General features: G+C 42.6%; 1 non-coding gene across 1 annotated transcript; it reads left to right on the forward strand.

The window, feature by feature from the left end:
- The first annotated feature begins 1,848 nt into the window (after positions 1-1,848).
- On the forward strand, positions 1,849-1,955 carry LOC133768584 (U6 spliceosomal RNA). Its single transcript, XR_009867027.1, has one exon. It is a non-coding gene; the product is annotated as a U6 spliceosomal RNA (small nuclear RNA).
- The last annotated feature ends 6,481 nt before the right edge of the window (positions 1,956-8,436 follow it).

Raw genomic sequence — 8,436 nt, forward strand, 5'->3', positions numbered from 1 at the left:
GTCAAATGGTACAACCATTCTTCCACTTCTTCATTGAATTGGGCACTCAACTGTTTATCTAATGCCAGCCACTTGGCTAGGCCCTGAGCACAGAGAGATAGAAGCCACTGTCCACAGGAAAATCAACAGTGAGGGCTAGATTAGTAACCCAGCAACACAGTATTGTGGGACAAATGAACCACTCGTTACTTTTCATCCGCACCCCAATGGAATACCCAGTTGGGACCTTTTGAATTTTATCAGTGAAGAAAGAAACTAAAGCCCAGGGCTATAATTTTTTTTTTTTTAATTTTTGACAGGCAGAGTGGACAGTGAGAGAGAGAGACAGAGAGAAAGGTCTTCCCTTTTGCTGTTGGTTCACCCTCCAATGGCCACCGCGGCTGGCGCGCTGCGGCTGGTGCACCGCGCTGATCCGATGGCAGGAGCCAGGTGCTTCTCCTGGTCTCCCATGGGGTGCAGGGCCCAAGCACTTGGGCCATCCTCCACTGCACTCCCTGGCCACAGCAGAGAGCTGGCCTGGAAGAGGGGCAACCGGGACAGAATCCGGTGCCCCGACCGGGACTAGAACCCGGTGTGCTGGCGCCGCTAGGCGGAGGATTAGCCTATTGAGCTGCGGCGCCAGCTATAATTTTCTTTTTAAAAAGAGGCTAGGAGTTGGTGTTGTGGCATAGCATGGTAAGCCACTGTTTGGTATACTCGCATCCCATATCTGATAGTGGTTTGAGTCTCACCTACCCTACTTTCGATACAGCTTCCTGCTAATGTGCCTGGGAAGGCAACGAATGACTTGCCCAAGTTCAACCCGTATAGAATACCCAGATGGGGTTCTGGGCTGATGGTTTTAGCTCTAACTGTTGTGGGCATCTGAGGAGTGAACCAGCAGATGGAAGATATCTCTCTCTCTGTCACTCTGCCTTTCAAATAATTATTTAAATAAATCATTTGAAAAAAAAAATGAAAAAGGAGGCTGGCAAAGTATTCAAAGGTGAGGACTTTCAGGCCTTAAGATTGCCAGGTGTTGAGTTTGGGGGTTAGATGGGTTGCATTATGTAGTTAGCAGTGAACAACTCACCAGCATGAATAGGGTGCTCTGTCCTCTTCCTCCCCATTCCGGCAGATGACAGTGGGTAGTTTAGACCATCTCCTAGCAACTGCCCCCGTGTTCCCCACAACTCCATCTTGTTTTTGCCCTCAGCCTTCCTGACCAACCTGTTGACACCTGACTCAGCTCTGTGACTGTGACCCTAGTCATTTACTCGGTCACTCCTGCTCTGCTATGTGTACCTTCCTTGCTTGGTGGCTTTCTCCTAGTTCTACTCTTTTCTTCGAAACCTGGGGTGGCCCCCATCCTATTCTTTCAGGGTGACAGACAGAAAAGCACCAAAGGATGCCTTTCAAGTATGATGAACACAGCCCCAGGGAAATGGACCCGACAAATTCAGGTCCCAGATAAACTGGCTAGACCAAATCAGCCCCAAGTCTGATTCAAACATTCAAATCGAATGAAAATTCCAAATCAGACATATTTCAATAATAGGTGAGAATTCCACCTGTTCTAGAAATGGATAAAAAAGAAATCCATCTTTGTATCTTTTTTCCTCTCCAGCTTTCTTCTTCTTTGCTCATAGATTCTCATTCTTTGGCTTGTTTCTCTACTTCTGTCTTCTGTTGACAGTGTTATTGTAGGCATATTAACAGAGATATTTGCATAGTTACTTTGGTCTTTGTTCCGAGGAACTCAGTGTGTTGAAGTTTTCACAAAGCACCTGCACTAGGTTTAAATTTCCAAGTCCCTTGCTCTTTCCGCTCTCAACCATTGAATACTCGAGTGAGTTAAGCCATCCAGGCAGGTTCATTTCAGCAGCATGTTTACTAACATTGGAGCAATACAGAAAAGATGAGCACAGCCCTGGTGCGAGGAGGACACTCAAATTCCTGAAGTGTTCTGTATGATGACATTACAATTGACATGAATCCCACATTTTTGTGATTTTGATATCCCTGTTTTCAAGAAATGATGGTATCTATGTGTACATATATAATATCTACATTTGAAGTGAAAATGGGAAAAACATTAAAAATTATCAAATCTTTATTTTAAAAATTATTAATAACAAAAGGAAAAACGGGCATCCAGGCAGGGTTCTTTAAAAACATTTTTAGATCAGTCTGACAGCTTTTCACCTCATTTAAAGTCCTTGCCTTGGGGAACAGTTTGGAATCCAGGCAAATTTCCTGACACTTTGGGGGAGGTATTTTATATACTTCAAAAGGCAAATGTGGAGTGAACTCATCTGATTTATTGTCAGGGTTTCTCAAAATATTGACATTAAAGCAGGTAAAATCAGTGTGGTTTTCTTCACAGGGGGTTTCACTTTGACTTTCAGCACTGAATCTGAGTGTGTGATGAGCCCAGAAATGCAAAGTGAAACTTGGGAGTGTGAGCTCATAGCAAGCCAAAGCGATTTCTATGAATGGAAGTTGAGTTCCAGTTGAGCTTCTTATCAGCACATTGCATTTGTTAGGTGTCACCCTTGACTCTACATAAAAAATATGGTCCCTTGTCTTGAAGGAACTTATACTAAGAAGATATAGTGTCAACCACCAAAGAACATGGCATTTCCTAACCTCCTCAAGCTTCTGGCTCCTCTGGGCTGCTTTATTTAAACCAGAAGCATTGTCTTTTTGGCTTTTTTTCCTTTTTGGAAGCACTATCTTTTTGAGAGTGAGTTGCAAGACCTTCCTGCCTACTGTCTTCTGGAAGCCTGGGGGAAGGGGAGGGGCGGTCCAGAGGGGGAGGGGTAAAAGGGGAGGCTGGCAGAAGCCTTCCACCTCACACTCTGTCTGTCAGGGGAGGGCACCTCCATTGTCTCTGGAAACTCTAGAAAGCCATGGAAAGGCTGGAGACTGTGAATGAAGGAGGCTGTGAGCCACCAAATTGTGTTCTTTCTCGACACTTTTGATATGCCGGGTTTGAGTCAATCAATAAAATACAGTAGTTCCTCCTTATCTGTGGTTTTGCTTTTCCTGGTTTTAGTTACCCAAAGTCAACTGTGGCCAAAAAATATTAAATGGAAAATTCCAGAAATACACAACTTATGTGTTTTAAATTGTGCCAGATTCTGGGTAGTATAATGAAATCTCATGCTGTCCAACTCTATCTCACCTGGGACGGGAATCATCCTTTTGTCCTGTGTATCCATGCTGTCTGCCCTATCCACCTGTTGGTCACTTAGTCACAGCTCATCTGTGGAGTTATCAGAGTGCTTGCATTCTAGTAACCTTTACAAGAATAGTGATGCTGGCAATTTGGATAAACTGGAGAGAAGTCATAAATTGCTTCCTTTAAGTGAAAAAGTGAACGTTCTCGACTTCATTAGTAAAGAAAAAAAGCATAAGCTGAAGTCACTAAGAGCTACAGTAATGGCAGTGCTACCTGTGAAACTGTGAAAAAGAAAAATAAATCGGTACTAGTTTTGCTGTCATCCCTCAAACTGCAAAAATTATGGATACAGTCTGTGATAAGTGCTTCATGAAGATGGAAAATGTTTTAAGTTTATAGGTGGAAGACATGAACAGAATACATGTTCTCATTGAAGGCCATGTGCTATGTGCACGAAAGCATTGAGCCTGTACAAAGGCATGCCTTGACATCAGAGACCCCAACCCATTTACTCTAAACAAGGGATGGTTTCTTGGATTCAAGAATCAGTTTGGACTGAAAAATATAAAAACTACCAGAGAGGCTGAATCTGCTGATGGAGAAGCTGCTGCCACACTTCCAGTACAGTTGAAGAGATCTAAGGAGCAAGGGCACCATCCCAGACAAGCCGTAAGTTGTGATGAAACCAGACTTCTGGATGAAGATGCCCCAAACAACCTACATTCATAAGAGTGCAAAGGAGGGGGCGGCACCGTGGTGTAGTAGGTTAATCCTCCACTTGCAGTGCTGTCATCCCATATGAGCTCCAGTTCTAGTCCCGGCTGCTCCTCTTCTGATCCCGCTCTCTGCTATGGCCTGGGAAAACAGTAGAAGATGATCCCAGCATTTGGGCCCCTGTGTAGGAGACCGGAAGATGCTCCTGGCTCCTGACTTCAGTTTGTCCCAGCTCTGGCCATTGTGGCCATTTGGGATGGAAGACCTCTCTCTCTGTCTCTCCCTCTCACTGTCTGTAACTTTACCTCTCAAATAAATAAACAAGACGTCTTAAAAAACAAGTGCTGGGGCCGGCGCTGTGGCGTAACGGAGTTGAAGCTCCAGCCTGCAGTGCTGGCATCCCATACGGGCACCTGTTTGAGATCCGGCTGTTCCTCTATTCTAATCCAGCTCTCTGCTATGGCCTGGGATAGCAGTAGAAGATGGCCCCTCCGTGGGAGACCTGGAAGAAGCTCCTGGCTCCTGGCTTTGGATGCGTGCAGCTCCAGCTGTTGCGGCCATCTGGGGAGTGAACCAGCAGATGGAAGACCTTTCTTTCTGTCTCTACCTCTCTCTCTGTAACTCTTTCAAATGAAAATAAATAAATAAATCTAAAAAAAAAAAGGTATAAAGGAAGCAAGGGGGCATAAAATCTCCAAGGATGGATTAACTCTGGTATTATGTGACAATAATCTAGGGCATTCAATAATACCAGCTGTCCTCAACAGGGTGAAACCCACACACTTAAAAGCAAAACCAAAATTGTATTTTAAAAGAGTGAAAGACCACATGCTCATATTTGTTATTAGACTATCTGTTACAATTGTTCTATTTTGCCACTGTTGTTGCTAACCTCCTACTGGGCTTAATTTATAAATTAAGCTTCATTATAGATGTGCATATATAGAAAAAACACAGTACATACATGGTTCACTACTATCTGTGGTTCCAGGCACACCCTGGTGATCTTGGGATGTGTTCTCTCTGGATAAGGAGAGGCTACAGTAGCTATGGCGATCTACTCCACGTTTTGCTTTTAAGCGTACGTTCTTGAAAGCTTTGTGTAAAAGTGGGAACTATACAGAAGAATCTTTGATTTTCAGAGTACTCTAACAGATTCGGTGCTCCAAGTGGAATTCTGGGCATTTGCTTGCACAGTGTCTGCAACCCTTAGGCCCTTAAATCCCTTGAGTCTGGGTGCCTGAGTATGAAAGGGGCTCTTTGAGCAAGTACCCTGCCGCAATTGCTGCCTTACCGTTGTTAACATTTAGCTGAGGCAGAATTGCAATCAGTGATCAAGTGGCAAGGTGCTATTGTCCCGGCCCTGTGAGAGAGTTTATACTTGCTCAGAATATTAGACGTGATTGACGGAGGGGTGTGTGTGTGTGTGTGTGTGTGTGTGAATCAAACCCCTTGTTCTGTTTTGCAGTCACAAAGAACCCTTTCCCTTTGAAATCCAAGAAGGTCCCTTCTGTAGGCTTGTGGGGGGAATTAGGCAGCAAATAACCATGAACATTTTTTTAATCGGTTAAAACTTTAATTGATGTGGAGTTTATGAAGCGTTCAGGAATTCCAGGATGGCTTTTTAAACCTGATTTCCAAATGCAGCCACCTGTAGAGTGGCATTAATGCTAAAAAGTGTGTAGTTTTCTCTAAATCCTCGGATCTGACCTTGAGTATTATTTAAAATTAAATAATAAAAGCTAATTTTTATAATTAGATGTGGTTAAGGGAAAACTGATGAAATGGTCATCCAAGGCTGTCTTTCTCTCTTTCTGATGATAATTCAGAAAAGAATTTTGCATAGACGTTGGGGAACCTTTGGAACAAAGACTTTGTATTTGACTTGGAGAAATGCTTGTGCAAATATTCAGCCTGAAAGCCCTTTTAATGGCCTGGGATGGGGAGGACTGCAGGGAAGAGCCAGGTGGACTGAGCTGGTGTGAGTGCTTTCTTGGCAGGGAGCCCATTCTCGTGATGAAAGCTGGGAAAATTTGCTTGGGGATGGTAATCCAATGATACGAAAGGATTAGGCAGGCTTACATTCAGCAAACTATAAACCACGATCGTCAATGGAGCAGCTCTTCCCCACTTAGGCAGCTGCTTTGCTTATAAACTCAGGCAACCAAAATGAAACAAGAGGAGAAACTGAAGAGAGAGGCTAGGAGGAAGGAAACGCTGAGGGTTTCAAAATGATATTGCATGCATACAAAGCCAGTTTACCAGCAGTAAGCTAATTGGTCAGTGCTAATAGAAAACCCCTACCATCACCCTCAAAGATTGGCAGAAATGAAACTCCCACCGCCTTGAACCTGCACAACTCCAAGTTCACCTTCCACACCTTGCTCCTATTGGTCCAGCCATTTCACCTCTGATTACTTAACTATTAGTGACACTAATTAAAATCTGCCTTGTCCTCAGACGTGTTATGAAGGTGTTTGTGAAATGCTGCAAAGGCAATTTGTTCCAAGAGCTATTAATTCTGGTAAGGGCCATGTCAGCTTCAGTTATGTGCTCATAAAGGCAAAGCCAAGCTGGTCAATAATCTGTAGAGAAGGCCTGAATTGCACAGCTGGCTTTTTAGAAAATGTGTGTGGGGGAACATGAAGAGGTGGGGGAAATGCCTACGGAAGGTTAGTTAATGAATGGAGCTGCCCTGTGCGAGGGGAGGGCAGAACAAAGAAGTTATTATTGAGCATCAGGGATGTACTGTGGTGTACAAAAAGGGGTGATTTAGGTTGGGTTAGCAAGGTACTGGAGAGGAGGTTATTAAAATATGAAGACAGGACAAAGCATAATAGGACTGAGCGAGCAAAGTCCTAGTTGGCCTTCTCCAGGGCCTTTTTCTCTCTTCTGCTGGCTGTTGTGCTATCATTACTACCTGAAAGGATTGGGGTGGTGAAGAACAGGGACTCCTCCCATGACACTCTGTTGAGTCTATGGACTTCCACTTTAGGACTACTTACCCAGAGTAGCATTTCACATGATATGAAGGGTTTTCAAAATGTTCATGGAAAATGCATATTATGAGAAGAACTGCATGGAATTCAGGCTTGTTTCCACCAATTCTGTCTTCCACAAACCTTCTGAAGTCCCCTCATATCTACATATCTATATATCTCTATATGTACAGATACATACTATATTGTGATTGAATGTGCCATATTCAATCACCAAGTCGATACAAAACTAACCAGTAAGATGGCTTTCTCATACATTGGACACAGGTACGTAACAGATAAATTGATGGGTGGGTGAATGGATAAGTAAAGGCTCCATTCATTCACTTACTGGAAATTCCTTTTGCTGGGCCTTGTTCTAGGTGGTGGTGTGACAGGGTACAGAGATGAGGACCCTGTACTGAGAGAGTTTACAATGTAATGAGGGAGGCAAGCAATACACAAATAAACAAATATACCCGATAGTTACAATAAAGAGTTGTGGAGACAATAATACAGGGTAATGTGATAGAAATGGACAGAATAATCAGATAAATTTGTAGCTCAACAGGCTCTGATTTAGTGTTACAGTCTTTAAGTTTAATTTAGAAATAAGACTGATATTTTCTTCAATTGAAAATATAAATCTTATGGGGAAATCTCTTAGTCTCCTCTCTCTCTCTCTCTCTCTCTCTCTCTCTATATATATATATATATATATAAACATATACATGTATATATGTGTGTATATGTATGTAGTATACACACATATTCAAACACACATGTATACATATATAAAATAGAGGTAAAATCATGTTTGCTAGAGTTGATGTGTAGAGAGGTATGCATGTCTTTGTAAGTGGGGTGTGTATGTGTGTGTGATGTTAAGAGCCCTCTCCACCAATTTAGGCAATAGTTAACAAGTTGATTACAAAATTGTATGCATTACAGGATAAAATAAACGAACAGTGTCCAGAATGAAGTGGTAATTGCCTCATTGCAATGAGATGGATGATGTTGTTGGTGCTCTCTCATTAAGATGTCTAGAATCTGCTTGTGTCACCCACTTGAGTCACGGGTCAAGGATCTAGCAGATATTAGGTCAATTTCTTTACTTTTTCTTCATTGTTTCTCATATTTTTTATGTTCTTATTTCTTTTCCTATTTATACTGAATTAGAAACTTATGTCTCACCAGGTTTGGCTCTGGATGGTTCAGTCACACAGAGATCCAGAGATGACAGCGAGAGCTCTCCCCACAGACAGCACCTACTGCTTTGTCCAATGCGCAGTGGAGGAGCTTATCACACTCAGATGGAGACAGTTGGATGTTGCACATGAGAAGATAATGGAAAACGGATTCCTAGTCTATTCTTGGATTCTGCTTGGCTCTGCAAGTATTTATGTGTTTTATTGCCACATTTGAGTGTGTTTTTAGATATATAGAATACTACATAATAGGTTTTGTCTTGCAATAAGTGAGAGAAGACATTAAATGCTAGAAAGGATTTTTGTTTTGGTTTCGTTTGAGCTGTTTACACCATAGTTGAGTCTTTAAAAAAGAAACCCATGGCGGGTGTTT

The sequence above is a fragment of the Lepus europaeus genome, chromosome 1 (assembly GCF_033115175.1).
Source record: "Lepus europaeus isolate LE1 chromosome 1, mLepTim1.pri, whole genome shotgun sequence".
NCBI lineage: Eukaryota > Metazoa > Chordata > Mammalia > Lagomorpha > Leporidae > Lepus > Lepus europaeus.